This window comes from Cherax quadricarinatus, chromosome 46, assembly GCF_038502225.1.
Source record: "Cherax quadricarinatus isolate ZL_2023a chromosome 46, ASM3850222v1, whole genome shotgun sequence".
Taxonomy (NCBI): Eukaryota; Metazoa; Arthropoda; class Malacostraca; order Decapoda; family Parastacidae; genus Cherax; species Cherax quadricarinatus.
In genome coordinates, this window is record NC_091337.1 from 19,937,985 (window position 1) to 19,965,735 (window position 27,751).

At 39.3% G+C, this 27,751-nt stretch overlaps 1 protein-coding gene across 3 annotated transcripts in view; it reads right to left on the reverse strand.

Moving 5' to 3' along the window:
* Positions 1-27,751, reverse strand: part of LOC128696635 (protein N-terminal asparagine amidohydrolase) — a 973,206-nt gene that overhangs the window by 720,449 nt on the left and 225,006 nt on the right. For 2 of the 3 annotated variants that reach the window (XM_053787949.2, XM_053787948.2), the window contains one exon: positions 19,745-19,782. The exons of the other annotated variant lie outside the window; for it this stretch is intronic. The gene's annotated coding sequence lies outside the window, so the exon portion shown is untranslated. The remainder of the gene's footprint in view (positions 1-19,744; positions 19,783-27,751) is intronic. 3 annotated transcript variants of the gene reach the window in all.

Genomic DNA, 27,751 nt, shown 5'->3' on the forward strand with positions numbered 1-27,751 from the left:
TTGAACTCTATATAATGAGCTGGATGGTTGAGAGAAAAGGCAGTTCCATTACTGTACTGTGCCATAGCGGCACTTTACCCATCCATCCTTCCTTGAGCATCCAAAGAGGACCTCGTACATTGTGCCCAAAGATCAACTCAAAAGGACTGTCACCTGTGGATTCTTGCACAGTTTCTCTCATTGTGAACAGTAACAGAGGAAGTCATTCATCCCAGTCTGTAGGAAAATGCAAGCAAAAAGTTCTCATCATGGTTTTTAATGTCTGATGGAATCTTTCCAAGGTGCCTTGGGACTGAGGATGATAGGCTGTGGATCAGTTGTAAATTATTCTTAGCCTAATTCATGCTTCCCTAAAAGCTTTGGCAGTAAAATTAGTACCTTGTTCATACTGAATATACTTAGGAATGCCAAAGCAGGAAATAAACCAAGTTAAGGCCTTAAGTATGGCTTTAGTATTGATATTGAGCACTGGAAGTGCCTCTGGATATCTAGTGACTTTATCCATAACAGTGAATAAGTACTGATTCCCAGACTTGGACTTAGGTAATGGACCTACACAATCTATGATTAACTCTGCAAAAGGTTCTCCATCTGCGCGTATGGGATGGAGAGGTGCAGGTTTAATAGGGTGTCCAGGTTTCCCTACTTGTTGACATTCTCTACAACAGAGGATATGATTCTTCACATCCTGCCTTAGCTTTGGCCAGAAAAATTCTTTTAGTATTCTATACATAGTTTTAGTAATTCCTAAGTGGTCTCCTAACGAAGAGTTTTGAGCTATGTTTAATATTTGTGATCTAATTTTTTAGGAACTACCAATCTGTCTTTTGCCTTCCCTTCACCTCCTTACTAGTGTCAGTGCAGATTAAAAAACCGTTTCTAATTTCATGTTTGACTGGGTAATCTGAAGGGGAATCACAAATGGCTGCCTGAAAAGCAAAATTCAATGAAGGGTCTTTTCACTGTTCCTCCCGAAAGGACAGTCCCTCGGGCATGGAAACAGAGACATCTGGCACTCCTGCAACCCTGGAGTAGGAAGGTTTGATCTGGGTCTGTTCACCAAATTTACGAGGCCCTGGCCAGTTTTCTTCGTAAAACAAATTGGCTATTCTAATATCAGAGTCGTCCAAGGATGGGTTAGCATTCTCATCAGATACCTCTTGGGATTTTGCCTGAGTTACGGTCAACATTGGAGAAGAATTAGTCATTATAGGTTCTGTACACTTAGTAGAATTAATGTTATTCCCCAGTAATAACACGCCATCTTTCACAGGAAATCCATCAGAAACGCCTACAGCCAAATATCCAGTGTAATATTTGCTGCACATATATTTTATGTAAAGGGGCAGAAAATACTGCTCCTCCAAATGCTTCTAAAAGAACTGAGGAGGATAATGAGGTTTGTTCAGAGAGGGGAAGTACTCCCTCTCATATTAAAGAGCAATATGCCCCAGTATCTATAAATGTTTGTATTTCATTTTTCTTTGACTTCTGAAGGGAGATTTGACAAGTACTATAATACGGGGCCATCCCGCACTCTACCTCTTCCTGGTTCATATCCATAAGGATATTAGTAATTCTCCCTACTGATTGGGGTTTAAGTGGGCAATTGGGTCTCACATGGCTGGATTTATGGCAAAGAAAACACGTTACCTCAGGTTTAACCTTGGTTCCCTGATGTTGTGGCTTACTCCACTCTGGATACTGACGTTGTGGCTCACCATACTGAGTGCTATGATGTCGCTCACCAGGTTTACCAGAAGTTGACTAATGTGCCTCGCCAAGTGACTAAGTTGGCTGATGTCTTCGTTCACCCTAATCCTGGCACTTCGTCCTCCAGTCAGGAACTCTTCTTTGGCAATCTTTGCTCATGCCAGGCTGTTGAGGAGAAAGATAAGACCGCTCGGACAAGGAGCGGTTAGTTTCAAAAGTATCAGCCAACCTGGCTGCTTCCAGTGCAGTAGCCAATGAATGATCTTGAAGGAAGTTGCAAACCTCTGGTCCAACAGATTCCAGTAGGTTATCCACCAAGATTAGCTGTATCAGGGCCCCGAAGTTAACGACACCACTTGCCTTACACCACTTGGTAAAGGCTTTTGTCTGCTGTCTTACAAAGTCGGCATAAGACTGACTCAGCTGTCGTCTGCCTAATTTAAATTCTTTCCTGTACTTGGCAGGAATACACTGATAATCCCCAAGAATCGTGGTTTTCACCACCCAATAGCTGCCAAAATCATCATTGTTTAACAAGCTGTAAACTCCTGTGCCTTACCAAACAATGCTGTATGCACCAATCCTGCCCAATGCTCTACATGCAACCTTAAAGCCCGAGCCTGGTTTTCAAATGTCTCGAAAAACTGTTCAGGCTCAGATTCAACAAAATGAGGAACTAGCTGTACTGCTTTTTGCAAACTAAAGTCATTTATAACTTGTGTAAACTGCCTCCTCTCCTTCTCTCTATCAAACTCTTCCTTAGCATAAGCTCACTGTTCCCTGGTCTGCTCAAGATTGATTTTTACTAACTCAAGCCAATGAAGCAGACTCACCTTTAGACAACCCTGAGACATCTGTTGTTTCATGAGACTGCTGGTTTGAGTGTTCAGGTATTGCATCCCTCCCATTATTCCGCAAGAATCCAAGTGGAGATCTGCGACTAACCACATCAATCCTGTGTGCAATGGCTACCTCTGCTTTCAACTTTGTACAAATAATGTCACGAAGCTTCGAAGCAGTGTGTTTTGATAGGCAATACCAACAGAATGAGCAATTTGCCAACAACGCTGTAGAGAAAGTTTGGGCAGGTTCAGTAAAGTGAACTCCGACACCAATCGTCTGTTATAGGTGGCATTAACCCCAACGTAACACGCTGTTTGCAATACACACTCAAGAAGCTATGCACAGCACGACTGCAGGATACTCACACACAATAGCAAGGCTGACAATAGAGGAGCGACTGCAGAGTTGACACTCAATAATCGGAAGCGATGGCAAAGCTGACACAATGCCAGATAGCAAGCTATCTAAACTAGCTCCTGCTCCAGCTTCAGCTCTAAACTCCATCTCCTGCTCTAAGCCCAGCTCCAGCTCTCGGACAGGCTTCCCATATTACAGTTTCAGGTAATCAAGGCCTGTTAATCTGGCCGTAATGGGAGCTTGGAACAAAAATAAACACAGCAATACACTTTTAATTACATTTTCCTTCACCAAATACAATGTATTTACAAGTATGTACACTGTGTACAAAACTTTGAAAAATAATAGTATCATGGTAATCAAGAGGTAAGGACAACAGCCAGAGACAGAGACCACCTCTTTCAACCAGAAGCTGGATGAAACTGGCAAAAGGGAATCGCGAGTGCTACCACATCACCTTCACAATTGTCAGACCCACAATATGACTTGCTTAACCTAGGTACTAATTTAACGATGGGACCCCCTGAATCACTAAACCCTTAGCACCTGGTGTGCTGGTTGGGAGGCAGCCTATATGAGAGTGTGTACATACGCCGAATAAATTTAATGTACTCTTTGCATGCCACAGGGAGGTTAGCATGGGCCACCACTGTGAACACAAATGTGTGTAGAAATATACACATCTCTTACCTAGTTGGATGTTATTAGAGCCAGCTGGTCCAGTGGTTAACGCAGTGCCCTGTGATGTTCAGCGCTCACTCGCCATGAGTTTAAACCTTACCCATTCCCTGGTTTGTCATCCTGTTATTACGACTTCGTGAATCCTCTCTTATTATCTCCCCCCCCTACTAAGAGAAGGGGAGGGGAAAGGAAAAGGTGAAAGGGAGACAAGGAGACAGAGAGAGAAATGGGAGGGGGCAGAAGCAGGGAAAGGGGCAGGTGTGGAATGAGGTACGCGAAAGGGGTTGACTGATGAGACGAGGCAGGGGGAGGTGTGGAGACGAGGCAGGGAAGGGGTGAGATGAGGCTGGGGAGGGGGTGAGATGAGGCAGGGGGAGGTGAGATGATGCAGGGGCAGGGGTGAGATGAGGCAGGGGGAGGTGGGGAGATGAAGCAGGGGAGGTGGGGAGAAGAGGCAGGGGTAGGTGCGGAGATGAAGCCAGGAGAGGTAGTGAGATGAGGCAGGGGAGGGGTGAGATGAGGCAGAGGAGGGGTGAGATGAGGCAGGGGAGGGGTGAGATGAGTCAGGGGGAAGGATGAGATTGGGGAGGGGCGAGATGAGCCAGTGAGTAGTGAGATGAGGCAGGGGAGTAGTGAGACGAGGGAGGGAACTACTGAGATGAAACAGGGGAGTACTGAGATGAGGCAGGGGAGAGGTGAGATGAGGCAGGGGAGGGGTGAGATTAGACATGGGGCGGGGAAGAGGGGGTACTGTGAGACAGAAAATGGAGGGGGGGGAGAGTGCTGAGGGCGTTGACGGAGGCGAAAAACAATAATTAAGAAAATTATATTCCTGTCGACCATGGACTTGCTTGATACAACTTTCTCAACTTTTTGAAAATCAATTGGATGGTTAAAATCTCTCACATGAATAAATACAGCATTGGAATCTCGTCCAGTTCTAATGCTATATTTATGTTGTTTTAATCTTAGTTCGAGATTTTTACCAGTTTGACCGTAATAAACTTTATCGCAAATTTTACAAGGAATCTTATAGACACATCCGTCATCATTTTGGGGGGGAAATTCTTTATCAAAAGTTTTTTTTACTGTATCAAGACTTCTGGCTGCCATCAGCTCAGCATAGTTGGGGTGGCTCCCTTACTGCTGGGTATTTGGCTGTTGTGAGGCTCCTCTTGATAATGTTATTAACCTCATGTCTTGAAATCTTTCCCTCGGATTTACGGCACACAAGACCATGGTACCCGAATAGGTCTGCTGCTTCACTGCCACAAATACACCTGTGCTCGGCGAGAATAGGGGCAGCAAGTCGAAGGGCAACACCAATGCGGATGGTCTGTGGGTTGAGGCATGTGCCAAGGCTGGAGTTGGGAATAGCCAACAGAAAGTCCCCTGCATGAGGAGCTCTCGCTGCCAGGAGGCGGGCTCTATCCTTCCCTGACACTCTCTGAAGCACTGTTGAGGCTATTTTCTCCGCTATCGGGCCATCCCAGTGCGACTGTTTGTAGTTGTTGGGGGGAGCAGGTCTGGTTTTAGAACCTGTTAGATTATCCCAGATCATGGCTCCGTCAATGAACTTTTGGTCCTGGACTCCAATCTTGTCCATAAGATGTTCAGGGAGAATCGCTGCTACAAGCCCTCTGTCGTGTCGAATAGGTAAAACTGGTCAATTAGCAAGAATTCGTTTAAAATTAAGTCCTTTTTAAAATTTTCTCTTATATGCTTAAAGATATATATATATTTCATTTATGTTAATGTAAAAATTAATAATTTTGTACCAAGGGACCTTAGAAAACTTACCTAACCTTATTATAACAAGCGCAATTTAATTTAGCCTAATCCAACTAAATATATTTTAGATAAGTGTACAATAATTTAATAAACAAGAACAATAAAATATATATTTGTCGCTAGGTTGAGAATGCTTTTTGCGAATTTATTGCATACACAAATTTTCGCTTGCCTTATTCAGCAAGAACATTGCTGCTTAAGCCTAAATCGCAAGTTTTACCTATTCGGCATGATATAAAATAAAAGGTTAACAGGAAGGCATATAAGGAAGAGACTACACCTCGCTGCCACCCCCAACAACATCTGACTTTTCATGATGATGTAGGTAGGTAGTCAGTGATCCGTGAAACACAGCTTATATTCTACTCCAAAATTTGTCTAATGTACCTTAAATTCTTCCAAAATTTTATTAATTATAAATAAATCCAATTTATATAAACCAAAAGAATATTCATATTATTTTCAAAACTACTTTTTATAAAACATGATTCTATATAGATGGGTTCCACCTCTGGTGGAACCCATCTATATATAAGTGGATAAAAAGTGGATAAAAAGGTTTCAAGGAAGAATATTTGGATTTCTTCCTGAAGCCGTTTGAATATTCCACTTCCCCGACCACCCCATCTCTTTCATTCTTTTTTACCAAAAGGTATATTTTATTACATAGTATGGTACAGAAGATTTAAGAGATTTATTATATTCCTGTCGACCATGTACTTACTATATTTCTCAGCCTTTTGAAAATCAATTAGATGATAAAAATCTCTCACATGAATGAACAGACTATTAGAATCTTGTCCACTTCTGCTATATTTATGTTGTTTTAACTTAAGTTCAAGACTTATTAGTTTGACCATAATAAACTTTATCATATATTTGACAAGGAATCTTAGACACCCGTTAGTATTTTGGGGAGAATTTTTTATCAAAAGTTTTTTAACTGTGTCAAGAATTTTAAATACAACTTTGACATTAAAATTCTTAAGTAGAGAAGATATATCAACCAAGTTTTCATGGTAAGGAAGAACCAACATATTTATAGTTGAATAAGGTTGGCTGTCCCTTTTTGAATTGTAAAAAGTATTTCTAACTATTTTAAAGGATTTATTATTGAAGTTTCTTGGGTATTTTAAATCATTAGCCATTTCATAAATTTTTGCAATTTTTCCTTCTATGAACTCTGGACTACAAATGCGTAAAGCTCTCAAAAACATTGATGAAAATACCGACAGTTTAACTCTATCTTGATGTGAAGATAACAGTGTACATAGGAACAGTTATTTGTTGGTGTTTTGTAAATTTTAAATTTAAAACCATGGTTACCCTTAATGATTAAAACATCTATGAAAGGCAGTGAGTTTTCCTCGAACTCAACAGTAAAATTTATAGAATGAGCTAAGCTATTTAATTTAACAAGGAAAGGGTTTATATCTACATTCTTAGGTATAAGACACAAAATATCATCAACATATCTTAACCACTTAGCTCTATTAGGAAGGATTGTGTTAAGCAGTCTTGTTTCTAAAAACTTCATGTATAAATTACTAAGAACAGGTGAAAGAGGATTTCCCATTGGCATACCAAACTTCTGAGTGTAAAACTCGTCATTAAATACAAATTTTGCATCAACAATACAAAGTTTAATAAGTTTAATAATAGTAGGAACTGGCAATGGTAAATGGTAATTAAGAAGTTCTTCAGATAAGAAACTTAATAAATCATCAACTGGAACTTTTGTATGTACAGCCATGTACATACATATACATTATACATAAATACATATGTATACATATAAATTATACAAATACATACATATGTAATATAACCACAGAGAAAACTATTATTATTCCCAGCTCTTTCGTGAGCTCTCATATTAATTTGAGAGAACACGAAAGAACTTGGAATAATGATACTTTTTGCTGTGGTTATACATATTAAGATATCACCTGCTTCTTGTGATCGTATTACACATACGCCGGTACATACATTCGCCGGTACATACATTCGTACATACATTCGCCGGTACATACATTCGCCGGTACATACATTCGCCGGTACATACATTCGCCGGTACATACATACGCCGGTACATACATTCGCCGGTACATACATTCACCGGTACATACATACGCCGGTACATACATTCGCCGGTACATACATTCACCGGTACATACATACGCCGGTACATACATTCGCCGGTACATACATTCGCCGGTACATACATTCGCCGGTACATACATTCGCCGGTACATACATACGCCGGTACATACATTCGCCGGTACATACATTCCCCGGTACATACATTCGCCGGTACATACATTCGCCAGTACATACATACGCCGGTACATACATTCGCCGGTACATACATTCGCCGGTACATACATTCGCCGGTACATACATTCGCCGGTACATACATTCGCCGGTACATACATTCGCCGGTACATACATTCGCCGGTACATACATACGCCGGTACATACATTCGCCGGTACATACATTCGCCGGTACATACATTCGCCGGTACATACATTCGCCGGTACATACATTCGCCGGTACATACATACGCCGGTACATACATTCGCCGGTACATACATACGCCGGTACATACATTCGCCGGTACATACATACGCCGGTACATACATTCGCCGGTACATACATTCGCCGGTACATACATACGCCGGTACATACATTCGCCGGTACATACATTCGCCGGTACATACATACGCCGGTACATACATTCGCCGGTACATACATACGCCGGTACATACATTCGCCGGTACATACATTCGCCGGTACATACGCCGGTACATACATACGCCGGTACATACATTCGCCGGTACATACATTCGCCGGTACATACATTCGCCGGTACATACATTCGCCGGTACATACATATGGAGAACGGCTGCTCCATTAATAATATTTAGTTTAAAATGCACAATAATAAGAGAGTTTTGCAATAAAATTACTTTTATTTTGTGTAAATTATCCAGAAGAAGGTGTGCAGATTTTTTATTTCAGGAGATATTAAGTAAGCACTTAAATGCTTTTATGAAGGGAAGGATGCATGTTGTAAAATGTCCGCCATTATACCTCTAATATACCATTAATTGGTTTCAAGTTTTGTTATACCCTGAGCCCTGCCCCGGGTCAGGCTTGTCTGCTGCTTGCCTGGTCAACCACCCCTGCTTTGTACAGGATTTATTTTACACTTCCTCCCATATCTCTCACACCAGTATGTAGATATGGAAGTGTGAAGATATGGGACTAGGCCCCTCAAGTACTTCCTATGTGTATATTATCATTCTCTCTCTTTCTCTCTCCTCTGCTCCATATAAAGGACTTTGAGGCATTCCCAGTAATTTAAATGCTTTACTAGCTCTATGAGGGCCATAAATGATCTTTGTATCAATTCTAGCTCTGTCCTGCCCAGAACGGAGCCGTCAACACCGAACAATACTCTAAGCATAAAAGCACGAACGGTTTGGTATTGACTCAAGAAATCGTAATGACACGATTGCAAACAAACCATACCCCCGGCCGGGATTGAACCCGCGGTCATAGAGTCTCAAAACTCCAGTCCGTCGCGTTAGCCACTAGACCAGCTAGCCATAATAAGATTCATCCAACTAGGTATATTTCTACACCATAGGAAGGTTAGCACAGGCACCTCTGTGACCACAAATGCAAGTTTTTACAGACGAATCTCCAGCTAGCGTGGCCGTGACGAACTCTAGCTCAAGTCCCTTCACTGCCGTCAACATGACTCAAGAAATCGTAATGACACGATTGCAAACAAACCATACCCCCGGCCGGGATTGAACCCGCAGTCATAGAGTCTCAAAACTCCAGCCCGTCGCGTTAGCATTTGTGGTCACAGAGGTGCCTGTGCTAACCTTCCTATGGTGTAGAAATATACCTAGTTGGATGAATCTTATTGTGGCTAGCTGGTCTAGTGGCTAACGCGACGGGCTGGAGTTTTGAGACTATGACCGCGGGTTCAATCCCGGCCGGGGGTATGGTTTGTTTGCAATCGTGTCATTACGATTTCTTGAGTCATCTTGACGGCAGTGAAGGGACTTGAGCTAGAGTTCGTCACGGCCACGCTAGCTGGAGATTCGTCTGTAAAAACTTGCATTTGTGGTCACAGAGGTGCCTGTGCTAACCTTCCTATGGTGTAGAAATATACCTAGTTGGATGAATCTTATTGTGGCTAGCTGGTCTAGTGGCTAACGCGACGGGCTGGAGTTTTGAGACTCTATGACCGCGGGTTCAATCCCGGCCGGGGGTATGGTTTGGTTTGGTATTATTTCCCTTATTTTCAAACTTCTCATTATTCACCTCGTCATCATCTGGCTCTTATGAAATAATTTACACTCAGATCCTTCACAGGTTATTTTCGTTCTTTTTGCTGATCTTGCATTTTGCGTACAGTGACTCCTTTGAGATTTACAATCTTTCCATATCTAAGTAGTTCGAACTTGTCACCAATGGAAGTCATGTTATTCTTCACTGTCAGCCAGAAGGCTCTGCTTATTACATTCTTGCAATTTTATCATTTTCTTTACCGACGTGATCGTCATGCTTTTATATTGGTGTCATCCGTAGATAATGACACAAAATACTGGCGAGCATTTGTATCTGTGCTATGAGGATAACTGTAAGGCGCCAGAACAGTGCCTTGGGATACTGAGCGTCAGTGCCTTGGGATACTGAGCGTCAGTGCCTTGGGATACTGAGCGTCAGTGCCTTGGGATACTGAGCGTCAGTGCCTTGGGATACTGAGCGTCAGTGCCTTGGGATACTGAGCGTCAGTGCCTTGGGATACTGAGCGTCAGTGCCTTGGGATACTGAGCGTCAGTGCCTTGGGATACTGAGCGTCAGTGCCTTGGGATACTGAGCGTCAGTGCCTTGGGATACTGAGCGTCAGTGCCTTGGGATACTGAGCGTCAGTGCCTTGGGATACTGAGCGTCAGTGCCTTGGGATACTGAGCGTCAGTGCCTTGGGATACTGAGCGTCAGTGCCTTGGGATACTGAGCGTCAGTGCCTTGGGATACTGAGCGTCAGTGCCTTGGGATACTGAGCGTCAGTGCCTTGGGATACTGAGCGTCAGTGCCTTGGGATACTGAGCGTCAGTGTCTTGGGATACTGAGCGTCAGTGCCTTGGGATACTGAGCGTCAGTGCCTTGGGATACTGAGCGTCAGTGCCTTGGGATACTGAGCGTCAGTGCCTTGGGATACTGAGCGTCAGTGCCTTGGGATACTGAGCGTCAGTCCCTTGGGATACTGAGCGTCAGTGCCTTGGGATACTGAGTATTTTGCTTTGCTAATACTGAATTTTGTTTTGTTTATTGTTTTGTTTACTACTACTACTCTTAATGTTCTATATGTCAAAAAGTTGAATATCCATTTGCCTACTTTCCTAGGTATACCTATCATCTCTCATTTTATGTGCAATCACCCTATGATCACATTTATCATTATGGCTTTGCAAAACGCGTATCTACCACCACATCTATTCAGCAATTAAGATTTTAATAATATACGTACTCACTTAAAAAGAAAATACTGGCCACAACACAATCATTTAACAATATACCACCACACAATCATTCACTTAACAATATCACGTGCTATTCTTCACAGATGTGAGTACCACTGTAGAATAAATTTGTTTTCATTGGTTAGGTAATAGGAGATGTTTAGGTATGTTCAAGGCAGGTTGGGTTGGACTAAATTTGCTTCCACTATGTTTCGTAATATTGCGTAAGGTTAGGTTACTCACTGTAACAACATAAAAAACATAGCAAACGTTTACACAATTTCTCAAAACAAAATTAAATAACAAAAATGCAATTAATATTTGACACATTAATCAGAATTACACACAAGGGGTGGTAGGAGAAAATTTTGTAACAGTTTCAGGGAGAACTTGAGTTTTCCCTGAAACAAGTTTATTCTTTTCTCTGAGGATGAGGGTCCCCAGGACAGTTCCAGAGGTTATATATATATATATATATATATATATATATATATATATATATATATATATATATATATATATATATATATATATATATATATATATATATATATGTCGTGCCGAATATGTAAAACTGGTCAATTAGCAAGAACTCATTTAAAATTAAGTCCTTTCTAAATTTTTCTCTTATACGTTTAAAGATATATTTTTTTCATTAATGTTAATGTAAAAATTTTTAATTTTGCACCAAAAGGATCTTAGAAAACTTACCTAACCTTATTATAACAAGAGCAATTTATTATAGCCTAACCCAACTAAATATATTTTATATACGTTTACAATAATTTAATACTAAACAAACGCAATCAAATATATTTTTTTCGTTAGGTTCAGAATAATTTTGGCGAAATTATTGCAAACACAAATTTTCACTTGACCTATATGGCAAGATGAGCGTTGCTATTTAAGCCAAGATCGCAAGTTCTGCCTATTCGGCACGACATATATATATATATATATATATATATATATATATATATATATATATATATATATATATATATATATATATATATATATATATATATATATATATATATAATGAAGGTCACGCCAATAATAATTTTTGTATATTAAGTCTTTTAAATGAGCTGAAAGAGGCTAATAGGTCTTAGCTCATAAAATCAATGCAGTCACTGAAGTGAACCCAAGTAGAACCAGAAATGAAGAGAAGAGAAGAAGTTGATCTGCGAGCAGGAAGTCATGCGAAGCCATGCATGAAACTAAAATGTAAAATAGGAAAGCAATAAAACAGAAGAGAAAGTGCATGTGGCATGGAACATGGGGGAGGGAGTGTGGAAAATAATTCTACAGAAATATAATGTGATTATGCACAAGGATTAGGAACCCACATGCCCTTGTGTAAAATATTATATTATTAACTCACTTCAGTATGAATGTGTACATGCAGGAGTGTCATGTTGTACACTGTGAGACTTTACCTTTGTACCTCTCTAACAGCAGTTATAATAAGTGACTAAAGTACTTTTGTAAAATGGAAGGTTCGTCTCGCTGGAAATCACACAACGGTTATGAAAACTGTTTCATAATCTGTGTGTTACTTAAAGTACATACTGAATAATTTATATCCTTGTGGTTCTCTAATGGCAGATTTTACAACCGAGTATATTACATATTCATATTTACCCCAGAAGAGAATGCAAGTGAAAAATACAAATGGGTACTGTACATTTCAGCTTCAAAATGAGGTCCTCTTCAGCCGAATGCTGAAGCACTCGGCTAAAATATACTATGTATATTGTAGGTAGTAGGTTGGTAGACAGCAACCACCCAGGGAAGTACTACCGTCCTGCCAGATGACTGTGAAACAAAAACCTGTAACTGTTTTGCATGATGGTAGGATTGCTGGTTTCTTTTTCTGTCTCATAAACACGCTAAGATAACAGGGATATCTTGCTACTCCTACTTACACTTTGGTCACACTTCATAGACACGCACATGCATATATATATATATACATACATCTAGGTTTTTCTCCTTTTTCTAAATAGCTCTTGTTCTTTTTTATTTCTTCTATTGTCCATGGGGAAGTGGAAAAGAATCTTTCCTCCGTAAGCCATGCGTGTCGTATGAGGCGACTAAAATGCCGGGAGCAATGGGCTAGTAACCCCTTCTCCTGTATACAATTACTAAAAAAGAGAAGAAGAAAAACTTTATAAAACTGGGTTGCTTAAATGTGCGTGGATGTAGTGCGGATGACAAGAAACAGATGATTGCTGATGTTATGAATGAAAAGAAGTTGGATGTCCTGGCCCTAAGCGAAACAAAGCTGAAGGGGGTAGGAGAGTTTCAGTGGGGGGAAATAAATGGGATTAAATCTGGAGTATCTGAGAGAGTTAGAGCAAAGGAAGGGGTAGCAGTAATGTTAAATGATCAGTTATGGAAGGAGAAAAGAGAATATGAATGTGTAAATTCAAGAATTATGTGGATTAAAGTAAAGGTTGGATGCGAGAAGTGGGTCATAATAAGCGTGTATGCACCTGGAGAAGAGAGGAATGCAGAGGAGAGAGAGAGATTTTGGGAGATGTTAAGTGAATGTATAGGAGCCTTTGAACCAAGTGAGAGAGTAATTGTGGTAGGGGACTTGAATGCTAAAGTAGGAGAAACTTTTAGAGAGGGTGTGGTAGGTAAGTTTGGGGTGCCAGGTGTAAATGATAATGGGAGCCCTTTGATTGAACTTTGTATAGAAAGGGGTTTAGTTATAGGTAATACATATTTTAAGAAAAAGAGGATAAATAAGTATACACGATATGATGTAGGGCGAAATGACAGTAGTTTGTTGGATTATGTATTGGTAGATAAAAGACTGTTGAGTAGACTTCAGGATGTACATGTTTATAGAGGGGCCACAGATATATCAGATCACTTTCTAGTTGTAGCTACACTGAGAGTAAAAGGTAGATGGGATACAAGGAGAATAGAAGCATCAGGGAAGAGAGAGGTAAAGGTTTATAAACTAAAAGAGGAGGCAGTTAGGGTAAGATATAAACAGCTATTGGAGGATAGATGGGCTAATGAGAGCATAGGCAATGGGGTCGAAGAGGTATGGGGTAGGTTTAAAAATGTAGTGTTAGAGTGTTCAGCAGAAGTTTGTGGTTACAGGAAAGTGGGTGCAGGAGGGAAGAGGAGCGATTGGTGGAATGATGATGTAAAGAGAGTAGTAAGGGAGAAAAAGTTAGCATATGAGAAATTTTTACAAAGTAGAAGTGATGCAAGGAGGGAAGAGTATATGGAGAAAAAGAGAGAAGTTAAGAGAGTGGTGAAGCAATGTAAAAAGAGAGCAAATGAGAGAGTGGGTGAGATGTTATCAACAAATTTTGTTGAAAATAAGAAAAAGTTTTGGAGTGAGATTAACAAGTTAAGAAAGCCTAGAGAACAAATGGATTTGTCTGTTAAAAATAGGAGAGGAGAGTTATTAAATGGAGAGTTAGAGGTATTGGGAAGATGGAAGGAATATTTTGAGGAATTGTTAAATGTTGATGAAGATAGGGAAGCTGTGATTTCGTGTATAGGGCAAGGAGGAATAACATCTTGTAGGAGTGAGGAAGAGCCAGTTGTGAGTGTGGGGGAAGTTCGTGAGGCAGTAGGTAAAATGAAAGGGGGTAAGGCAGCCGGGATTGATGGGATAAAGATAGAAATGTTAAAAGCAGGTGGGGATGTAGTTTTGGAGTGGTTGGTGCAATTATTTAATAAATGTATGGAAGAGGGTAAGGTACCTAGGGATTGGCAGAGAGCATGCATAGTTCCTTTGTATAAAGGCAAAGGGGATAAAAGAGAGTGCAAAAATTATAGGGGGATAAGTCTGTTGAGTGTACCTGGTAAAGTGTATGGTAGAGTTATAATTGAAAGAATTAAGAGTAAGACGGAGAATAGGATAGCAGATGAACAAGGAGGCTTTAGGAAAGGTAGGGGGTGTGTGGACCAGGTGTTTACAGTGAAACATATAAGTGAACAGTATTTAGATAAGGCTAAAGAGGTCTTTGTGGCATTTATGGATTTGGAAAAGGCGTATGACAGGGTGGATAGGGGGGCAATGTGGCAGATGTTGCAAGTGTATGGTGTAGGAGGTAGGTTACTGAAAGCAGTGAAGAGTTTTTACGAGGATAGTGAGGCTCAAGTTAGAGTATGTAGGAAAGAGGGAAATTTTTTCCCAGTAAAAGTAGGCCTTAGACAAGGATGTGTGATGTCACCGTGGTTGTTTAATATATTTATAGATGGGGTTGTAAGAGAAGTAAATGCGAGGGTCTTGGCAAGAGGCGTGGAGTTAAAAGATAAAGAATCACACACAAAGTGGGAGTTGTCACAGCTGCTCTTTGCTGATGACACTGTGCTCTTGGGAGATTCTGAAGAGAAGTTGCAGAGATTGGTGGATGAATTTGGTAGGGTGTGCAAAAGAAGAAAATTAAAGGTGAATACAGGAAAGAGTAAGGTTATGAGGATAACAAAAAGATTAGGTGATGAAAGATTGAATATCAGATTGGAGGGAGAGAGTATGGAGGAGGTGAACGTATTCAGATATTTGGGAGTGGACGTGTCAGCGGATGGGTCTATGAAAGATGAGGTGAATCATAGAATTGATGAGGGAAAAAGAGTGAGTGGTGCACTTAGGAGTCTGTGGAGACAAAGAACTTTGTCCTTGGAGGCAAAGAGGGGAATGTATGAGAGTATAGTTTTACCAACGCTCTTATATGGGTGTGAAGCGTGGGTGATGAATGTTGCAGCGAGGAGAAGGCTGGAGGCAGTGGAGATGTCATGTCTGAGGGCAATGTGTGGTGTGAATATAATGCAGAGAATTCGTAGTTTGGAAGTTAGGAGGAGGTGCGGGATTACCAAAACTGTTGTCCAGAGGGCTGAGGAAGGGTTGTTGAGGTGGTTCGGACATGTAGAGAGAATGGAGCGAAACAGAATGACTTCAAGAGTGTATCAGTCTGTAGTGGAAGGAAGGCGGGGTAGGGGTCGGCCTAGGAAGGGTTGGAGGGAGGGGGTAAAGGAGGTTTTGTGTGCGAGGGGCTTGGACTTCCAGCAGGCATGCGTGAGCGTGTTTGATAGGAGTGAATGGAGACAAATGGTTTTTAATACTTGACGTGCTGTTGGAGTGTGAGCAAAGTAACATTTATGAAGGGATTCAGGGAAACCGGCAGGCCGGACTTGAGTCCTGGAGATGGGAAGTACAGTGCCTGCACTCTGAAGGAGGGGTGTTAATGTTGCAGTTTAAAAACTGTAGTGTAAAGCACCCTTCTGGCAAGACAGTGATGGAGTGAATGATGGTGAAAGTTTTTCTTTTTCGGGCCACCCTGCCTTGGTGGGAATCGGCCGGTGTGATAATAAAAATAATAAAATATATTGTCTTCCCTATATATGGGGTTCCTGCTATAAATGAGACCGGTGTCGGGGGTTTTCTATCCTACCAGCCTTGCAACTGATCAAGCTTCCTTGCTGAGCGCTTTCCAACTAGACTGTTGCTGTTACTGGCCTGCTGCCCCATTACACGTTGGTTCATCTGGCACTTGTCAGAAGCAGCTGTCCATTTTCTCATAAGATTTCTTTCTACACTTGTTTCGGCAACATTTCTGACATCTGCTGGCAACAGGTTAAATAGTCTTGAGCCACAAATGTTGACACAGCATTCTCTTATTGTGCCCGTGGCGTACCCTGCTTCTCACTAGGTTCATTTTACACTTTCACCCATAACGCCGACTCTAGGAAGTTGTTATAATAGCGTGTAGAGTTGGGATTACAATCTTCACTATCATCCAGGTGTGTATTACCAGTTACAACTCTATTTTCTTAGCTCCAGAATACATTCAAAGTACAGTCGAACCTCTATATTCGGATGTACCTTTATTCGTAAAACCCAGTATTCGGAAGAAAAAAAACGAGAAAACAAGTACGGATATTCGCAACGTCGCATGTTTTATGAGCTCTTGAGATTCAACTGTTATTTTTTTGCATAACTGTGTTATTTTTATTTTACTGAAAATAAGTGATTATGGCCCCGAATAAGAACAGTGAAGAAAAAACCCCTCAAGGGAGGTTCCTTGACGCTGGTGAGGGGCTCTTGATCTACGGAACTGGTTCTGTTCTCCGGTTCCCTGAATTGAGCCTGAATACATTCCAACCCCCCCCCCCCATATGCGCTGTATAATCCTACGGGTTTAGCGCTTCCCCATTATTATAATTGAAAAAAAATTTCAAAACACGAATATGGAATACGTCTTTTTGACCCAACAAGGAATATGGCATGTCAACATCTACCTTATTTTCTATTATAAAAAATAAAGGCGCAATAAAAAGTGCTAATGTGACACATTTACATGTTATTTTACAAGCTTAATTAACCAATATTCTGATTTAAAAATATTCTGAAGAGTAACTTTTGGGGTCTGGAACGAGTTAATCCAATTTACATTATTCCCTATGGAAAAAAAATTATCCAATATAAAGAAAATTCAATATTCACAACAATCTCGGGAACCAATTAATTCCAAAGACAGAGGTTCTATTGTACTTCGAGGGGTTCCCAGCAGCTTTATACATTATTGACTACGGGCAGTAAATAATCCCTTTACATTCTCTAGCTTTAATACTGAACGTAGTTGTGAGAGCACAACAATATTAGAGATGTGAGAGCACAAGTGATTTAAATGACACCATCTTCATCGTTAAAGTTATTTCTTTTAAAGTTCTCATTATTCACTCTACTATAACGGAATCACAGCAAATATACGGGATTTTGAAAAAGCTTTTCCTACAAAATGCTGATCTAGAGTGTACAAAATTGAGGACCAATCAGAGGAAAACGGAGGTTTGTCGGGTGAGAATGTTAACAGTCTCACCGGATCAACAGTGACCCAACACTGGTTTTAATTTACATAAAAGTCTTTCCAGAATAAATACCCATAAGAATAAATCTGCGGATGTTGTACAGTGTCTTATTAATAAAGTAGTACAGTGTCTATTAATAAAGTAGTATATTGTCTATTAATAAAGTAGTACAGTGTTTATTAATAAAGTAGTATATTGTCTATTAATAAAGTAGTATAGTGTCTATTAATAAAGTAGTATAGTGTCTATTAATAAAGTAGTATAGTGTCTATTAATAAAGTAGTATAGTGTCTATTAATAAAGTAGTATAGTGTCTATTAATAAAGTAGTATAGTGTCTATTAATAAAGTAGTACAGTGTCTATTAATAAAGTAGTATATTGTCTATTAATAAAGTAGTATATTGTCTATTAATAAAGTAGTACAGTGTCTATTAATAAAGTAGTATATTGTCTATTAATAAAGTAGTACAGTGTCTACTAATAAAGTAGTATATTGTCTATTAATAAAGTAGTATATTGTCTATTAATAAAGTAGTATAGTGTCTATTAATAAAGTAGTACAGTGTATATTAATAAAGTAGTATAGTGTCTATTAATAAAGTAGTATATTGTCTATTAATAAAGTAGTACAGTGTCTATTAATAAAGTAGTATAGTGTTTATTAATAAAGTTGTATAGTGTTTATTAATAAAGTTGTATAGTGTCTATTAATAAAGTAGTATAGTGTCTATTAATAAAGTTGTATAGTGTCTATTAATAAAGTAGTATATTGTCTATTAATAAAGTAGTATATTGTCTATTAATAAAGTAGTATATTGTCTATTAATAAAGTAGTACAGTGTCTATTAATAAAGTAGTATAGTGTTTATTAATAAAGTTGTATAGTGTTTATTAATAAAGTTGTATAGTGTCTATTAATAAAGTAGTATATTGTCTATTAATAAAGTAGTATATTGTCTATTAATAAAGTAGTATATTGTCTATTAATAAAGTAGTATATTGTCTATTAATAAAGTAGTATATTGTCTATTAATAAAGTAGTATATTGTCTATTAATAAAGTAGTATATTGTCTATTAATAAAGTAGTATATTGTCTATTAATAAAGTAGTATATTGTCTATTAATAAAGTAGTATATTGCCTATTAATAAAGTAGTACAGTGTCTATTAATAAAGTAGTATAGTGTCTATTAATAAAGTATTATATTGTCTATTAATAAAGTAGTATAGTGTCTATTAATAAAGTAGTATAGTGTCTATTAATAAAGTAGTATAGTGTCTATTAATAAAGTAGTATAGTGTCTATGAATAATCACTTTGGAAACTAATAAATACTAACATAAAAATTATTCCCAGTTAATTGTAAAATGTCTGAAAATACTCTCGGTGGTAGAAACAAAAACACGATATATAACCGATATATAATTTTGTGCTTGATGAAAACACCCGTGAAAATATATACAAGAAATTTATTTCACACACACACATACACACGGGGCCAGGAGCTAGGACTCGACCCCTGCAACCTCAACTAGGTGAGTACACACACATACACGTACTCATACATACACACACAATACACACATACACATACACACACAATACACATACACACACACACACAATACACACACACATACACACACACACACGCACACATACACACAGACACACACACACACATACACACACACACACACACACATACACACACACACACACACACACATACACACAGACACACACATACACACACACACACATACACACACACACACACACACACACACACACACACACACACACACACACACATACACGCACACACATACACACACACACACACACGCACGCGCACACACACACACACACGCACACACATACACACGCGCACACACACACATACACACACACACACACACACACACACACACACACACACACACACACACACAGGTTTCTACTTACTCTTGGGTGAGTGCCTCAGAGCTGCTCTCTCAGTCTACCTGTAAAGAGAATTACCTCATTAGTCACACAACTTTTACCGTCACAAACACCTCTAATATATACCTTTGATGAGTTCCCAGAGTTTTTCTTCTTCCAGAGGCCGGTCTTGGGCCGCAGAGACCCACATCTGTAGTTATAGTTAAAGCAATAGTTAACATCACCAAAGGTACACATCACCAAAGATACATAACACATTACCAAAGGTACACAGCATATTACCAAAGCCCATTAACAATGATTAGATTATAAATTACCAAATCTAGGCAAAAAAAATTATTAAAAAAAAAATGTTCCAAATACAAAGAAATATCGAAGTTTAATTAGCAGGAAGAAAAATAAACCAATTTTCTCTGAGAACACTTACCAAACATTATACTGAAACACAATCATATAAACTATATATGCAATATAACACAATGCTATTAAATAAACATTTTATATATAAGAGTAATATCAAAGGTAATTATATTCTCCAATACCTTAAGTGTGAACATGAACTTTAAGAACATAACTCAACGACTTAAAATAACTGCACAAGAGATTAGTTTTTTGATAAGAATAAATCAAATATATTATTATACCTTGCATTATTTTTTATTATTTGTATTATAAACATAGAAGACAGTGTGGGTTTTGAAGTGAAGTGCTACATGATAACCATTACTGAGGGATATAATCATCACTAAACAATAAAAGGCCACAATATCGTGACTGAACAATACACAAATAACCCGCATATAAGAAACAAACTTATGACGACGTTTCGGTCCGACTTGGACCATTAGTCATAACAGTGTATAAATATATAGTATATAATCAGTACACACAACACTACGTCAGGACAGCTGAAGACTGACACTCCACTTGCAACACTCCTCGCACTACTGCCTTGCTGCTGTTATCGCAATGTTAACAGATTTTTAAAGCCGAGTTAAGGTACTGAGGAAGGAAGTTAGGTAGGAGGAGAAATATAACACTAAAATCTTATCATCGTACCGAGCCCAGTCACCCCTGCCACCTCGGTCACCCCTGGGTCACCCCAACCAGACAGGTTGCCTAGCGTTGCTTAGCGTGGGTCACCCAAGCTAGCCAGGATACCCTTGGCCCTAGCCTGGGTCACCCTAGGAGTATTACTGTGGAAAACCACAGATGAATTTCTCTCACTGGCAGTGTTGTTTCATCTATACCTATTTTTTTAGAAGGAAAATCATTTTTATTTCATTTATTTTTTACCCCATCGCCCGACAGTGTTTATGTACAGGTCAACTGCATCGTTATTAATGACTTGTACAGTTGACAGGCTTAACCCTGATAAATCAACTCCATAAAGTCTTACTACGATTGTTCACAAAACATAATCTTTCAGAAACTACAGTGTATTTAAAATCCAAAGATTTAGGTTATATATATATTATATATATATATATATATATATATATATATATATATATATATATATATATATATATATATATATATATATATATATATATATATATATATATATATATATATATATATATATATATATATATATATATATATATATATATATATATATATATATATATATATATATATATATATATATAAGGGTTGAAAGGAAAGAAGGAAAGAACAAGGGAGGACGGGTCACTTCAGCCTCTGCGTCACACAAGCATACATGTGCTCACTGAATTATAATTTTGCGCTTTGCATTTAGTAAGTCAAACCACGAACTCTGCACCAGTCTAGCTTCACCCACATGTTATTTTTCTCACCCACAGTCACCTGTTAGCAGATGCTCCCCCCCCCCTACCAAGGCCTAGACCGAGTACTGTTGTTCTCCGTGGAGTATATTCTAACTGTTTACCTGATATTTTTTACTATTTGTTAATTTTACCTTGGATGTTCTTGTGTGTGTTGAATTTATTGGTTAATTCAAAGTGTTGAATGATCACCCAGGTTGAGGCGCTCTTCACATCTCTAAATTACCTACCTTTGATGAGTTCCGAGTTTTTCTACTGCCAGAGCCCAGCCTTGTGGGCCAGGCGTCACAACTGACCACGCTGCCTGAACCCAAGATATGTTGTCGAAAACTTTAACTGCCCAAAACAGATAGAGAGACAAACTGACATTTGCTCTCTTCCTGATAACTGTAGCAAGGTAATAAAAGTGAATTAAATACTGTTTGCTTGATAGTGACGAAAGACGAACACTGGAGGCAAGCAACACAATACATGTATATCACAAGTGGACCAACACCAGGTGGAAAACTGCGCTCGTGTGCATTCACGTTTCAAGATGTGTATTACATCAAAGACGAAGTAATACGTATGCTTTCCCTGAAAAGTAGTGTCGTGTAGGAGCAATGAATGATACATTAACGCTTGTAGACTAGAGTCTGGTTTACTGGAAGTGAGTTTTTTCCAGACAGATGCGGACAAACAGAGCGCAAAGCCAAGATTCTAAGGAAAGTGGCAGTCAGGGCCTGTGAGAGGGGAGGTTCAGCCAGTAACTTGGTCCGGGGCCAGGATGTGAATCCCTGACGGGGCGCCATAGCCATACATACTTATTTTGATTTTTTTCATTTAATTTTTTTTTTTTGTAATTTCAAACTTTGTGAGATATTTCCTAATGCTTGTGTTAGTTTGAGAATATTGTTGATAGTTTCATCTACAGTAGCGTCAGCAGAAACATCTTTTAGCAAAATCAAACATATCAAAATCTTTTTAAGGTCTAATATGTCTCAACCCAGACCTGTTGATTTAGCAAGACTGAATACTGAGTCAAGCATTGCCAGAGAAATTAATTTTGATGATGTTATTAGAAATTTTGCAGAAAAAAAACTGATAAGCTCATTTCACTAAGTAGTCTTAAGTAAATATTAAACTTTTAAGAATTTATTGTGCTTTGAAAAAAAAAAACTTATTATTAAACATTTAAAAATTTAGTCACTTGTATAGTTTTAGGTCAACAAAAATGTTCAAACTCTATAAATGTATAAAGTATGTTATCTGGTCATTCTGCTGCGCAGGAAATAAAGTATTTATGAAAGTTTACCAATGGTTTTATTGAACTTCAAATTCTCAATTTTGAGAGAAGCCTCAGCTTGCCCCCACGGGCCCCAAAGCAGTCTTGTTCCGCCTTGCAACATCTCTCTTGGAGGCCCTGGTGGCAGATGTAGTCTTCAGCGAAGGAAGCGTCAGTGACTGAGGATGCTGTGTCGCAAATTGAGGTCTAGGTAGGCCTAGACCTCACCAGGCGGCAGCACAGGGTTAGCAGCCTGACGCGAAATATAAAACCCAGCAGAGCTTACACAGACGGTAAGTTTACATTCAACCTACTGATAACAGGGGCTACTACATAAAAAAAAAACTACGGTAGAGTACATAGAACTCTGATGACAACATCACTGAAGTACGTACAAACAAGTATAATTATATTCATCTGATAACCTATATCACAGTCAGCTGGAGGGAATACCTTTAATATACCTTTGAAGAGTTTCGAAAGTTTCTCTACTCTCTGAGCCCGGCCATGGGCCAGGCTCGTCTGGTGCTTGCCTGGTCAACCAGGCTGTTGCTGCTAGAGGCCCGCTGCCCCACATATCCATCACAGCCTGGTTGATTTGGCACCTGGTGAAGATACTTGTCTAATTTCCTCTTGAAGGCTTCTACACTTATCCCAGCCGTGTTTCTATCTTCTAGCAAGATGCCGAATAGTCTGGGACCCCGGATATTGATACAGTGTTCCCTTATTGTCCCCACCGCACGCCTGCTCCTCACTGTGTTTATTCTACACTTCCTCTCATATCTCTCACTCCAGTATGTTGTTATGGCAGTGTGCAGATTGGGGGACCAAGCCAGTACTTTTCAGGTATATATTATCATGCATCTCTCTCTCTCTCTCTCCGCTCCAATGAGTGCATGTTCAAGACCTGAAGACGTTCCCAGTAGTTAAGGTGCTTTACTGGCTCAATGTGAGCCATAAACGACCTCTATATTTGTTCCAGCTCCGATATTTCTCCTGCTTTGAACTGGGCTATCAGCACTGAGCTATATTCTAAATGATGGGAGCACTAGTGATTTGAAGAGTGTCACCATCGGCATTATTTCCCTTGTTTTGAAAGTTCTCAATACTAACCCCGGCATCTTCCTGACTGTCGTGATCTTTGTCTTGTTATGGTCTTTAAAAGAAAGGTCTGCTGACATAATTATTCCCAGGTCTTTTACGTGTTCCTTACGTTCTATTTGGTGACCTTCTTGAGTTTTGTATATAGTGCTCCTTTTGAGTTCTTCATTCTTTCCATACCTAAGCAGCTGGAACTTATCACCACTGAACGTCATGTTGTTCTCCACTGCCCTCTGGAAAACCCTGCTTATATTTTCTTGTGCTTTTTCAGTGTCCACAGAAGTGTGCCGGGTGTTTTTATCTATATCTACTATGAGGATGAGAAACAGCAGAGGTGCCAGGACAGTGCCTTAGAGCACTGAACTTTTGACCTCGCTGATGCTGGATCTTGCCCTGTTCACCACTACTTTTTGTGTTAGAAACCCGAAAATCTATCTGCCTACCTTCCCCGTAATGCCCATGGCCCTCATTTTGTGCGCTATCACTTGATGGTCGCATTTGTCAAACGCCTTCGCAAAATCTGTGTAAATCACATCTGCGTTTTGGAATGTTTAGTAAAATTAATTTTACAATCCAAGAAATGACTGGGATGAAATAAACTGACAAACATTCCATAGTGAACCATCCTGAGTACTCTTAACCCAGAACAATGTATGGTGAACCATTCTGAGTACTCTTAACCCAGAACAATGTATGGTGAACCATCCTGGGTACTCTTAACCCAGAACAATGTATGGTGAACCATTCTGAGTACTCTTAACCCAGAACAATGTATGGTGAACCATCCTGGGTACTCTTAACCCAGAACAATGTATGGTGAACCATTCTGAGTACTCTTAACCCAGAACAATGTATGGTGAACCATCCTGAGCACTCTTAACCCAGAACAATGTATGGTGAACCATCCTGAGCACTCTGAGTATGGTGAACCATCCTGAGTACTCTTAACCCAGAACAATGTATGGTGAACCATCCTGAGCACTCTTAACCCAGAACAATGTATGGTGAACCATCCTGAGCACTCTTAACCCAGAACAATGTATGGTGAACCATCCTGAGTACTCTTAACCCAGAACAATGTATGGTGAACCATCCTGAGTACTCTTAACCCAGAACAATGTATGGTGAACCATCCTGAGTACTCTTAACCCAGAACAATGTATGGTGAACCATCCTGAGTAAAAACACTTGAAAATACGTCCTCTAAACAGAGATCAAACAAAGAAAGAGAACGCAGACGACTTTACAGAATAACAGAGGGTGATGAACTGCTCAAACAACTGCAAATATCAGTAAAACTTTCTTCGAGAAATTGCAGATATAGAGCACAAATTAAAGCACTCAACCATGTGGGCCAGCGGTCCGCTAGCAGCAACAACCTGATTCAACAGCCAATCAACAAGCCCTCGAAAGTCAAAGGTATATCACAGGTACACTATACCTGCGATATACCTATACTTGGCGCTAACTTCTCTCTCGTTAGCAAACGACATTCAGTGGAGCAAACTATTGATAAACATCTCGATCAACAGATTATTATTATTAATATTAACAGTAGCAGTAGTAGTAGTAATATATTTTCAGGTAAGCACTAAAACGTAGGGCCCATGCCACACCTTTTAAATGGGAGATAGAAGAGTAGCTCCCAGTCCTTGAATCAATATGTTATTAGTTCAATAATAGTGATCAAATACTGATCCTGAAGAAAAGTTGCAAATAATGGTGGAAGAATTTGGGAGTCTATGAAAACGGAAAGTAAAGGTGGACAAAGGAAAAATCAAAGTGATAAGAGTAAATATTTAAGTAATGAAAAAACTGAATATCAGATTGGGAGGGAGGGAGTATGGAGGAAGTTATTATGTGTTCAGATATCTGAATAATTGTTAATTTCTGGAATCTTATTTACGTCTTTTGTGTAAAGACTGACAAAAAATAGTTAAAAACAAATTTCCAGTTCGTTATCCGTCAGCTGTTCATTCCCAATTTTCAGAGGTCCTACTTTTTCCTTCACCTTCGTCCTGTACACTTGAAAGAAACCTTTTGGATTAGTCTTTGATTTATTAGCAACTCTAATTTCATAGTCAAGTTTAGCCTTTCTAATCCCCTTTTTTACTTCTCTTTTAAACTGAACATATTTGTCAATAAGGTTAATCTCTTCTCTTTTGATGCGCCTATAAATTCCTCTTTTCTTTCTTAATAGATGTTTTAGCCTCGTGTTAACCCATTTGGGATCGTTATTATTTGACCTAATTTCTCTCTGGGGAATATATATACTCTGAGCACGTTGTACATTAGGAATAAAATCATTAGCTAGATAACCCCAATCGAGATTAGACAGGTGTTCCCTAAATCCAATATAATCGGCAGAACGAAAAACAGGGACTTTTACTGTATTATCCTTTTTCTCGTACTCCCAGGTAATATTAAAAGTAATGGATTTGTGATCACTTGCTCCAAGCTCTTCTGTGATCTCCAGATTATTTACGAGGGTTTCTTTATTTGACAAGACTAGGTCGAGCAAATTATTACCTCTGGTAGGTTCAGTTACACATTGTTTCAAAAAACAGTCTTGAACTACTTCCATAAAGTCACTGGACTACAAATTACCGGTCAAAGAAGTCCAGTTAATTTGACTAAAATTAAAATCCCCTACTATCACTACGTTATTGTGTCTAGAAGCCCTAACAATTTCGTCCCAAAGAAGTCTCCCTCTATCGTGATCCAAGCCTGGAGGTCGGTATATTACACCTAGAATTATTTTTTCTTGATCTAGAAACTCTACCCAAATGCAAAGGTAAGATTTTTTTTACTTTTCCATTTTTTATGAGAGAAGAAGATAAGATACATTATGATGTAATGGCCTAGAAAACCTGCAAGTTGAAGAATGAAACACTTGTGCAACATTTTGGAATCTTTGTTGAGGAAACGTTTCGCCAGCCAGTGGCTTCTTCAGATTGATGGACTGAACACATCGACTCCAGGTTGAGGGACTGATTACCTGGAACTCCTTATCTTCCACCGTTCTTCTCTGTATTAGACTGAAGAAGCCAGTGGCTGGCGATACGCTTCCACAATAAAGATTCCCAAACAGTGGACAAGTATCTCAATCTTCAAACTATCTCTAGTTATATATTTACTTTTTCATTGATCCTATCTGAACCTACCCCGGATACCTATGTGATGATCCCTTGCTATTCTGCAGAACCTCTGAACCTCTAAGCCTTGGGCTACATGTGAACCCATCTTCTATTGCAAAGCCTCTGAACCTATGTTAGAGCCTCATGATATGAATCCCTGCTCATGTGCAGAGCCTGTGAACCTTCCCTGCTATAGACAACCTCCATGATCAACGTTGCATCACAAAACCTCTTGCTGTGAAGAGACGTACACATTTTTTTCTACCTTGCACTGGCTTTAACAAAGACACAATCTACACTAAAGATAAGCGTGTGTGTGAAGCCACACAGCGTCCCAATGTAAGGTCACACAGCATCATGCTGAGGTCACACAGCATCATGCTGAGGCCACACAGCATCATGGTGCCGTCATCACACTTCTCTATATTATGCATGTGTATAAAGCTATCAGTATAAGAGAGGCCTAACTGTAGACTGTGTGGAGACAAACACAAACAGAGAACAGACGTTACACATACTCAATAACAAACACAACAAAGAGTTGGAGCAGTGCACACACACACCATCACTCTCAGCACGTATGAAAACATATTAAACCAAAGAGCTTTTACCTGTATGTGGCGCCAAATAAATGCAGAGACAAACAGGCAGAGCCGTTGCTCTACACGGCGGTAATCTAGAACAGCAGTGTGTAATCTTCTTAAGTGTTGGGGTGTCC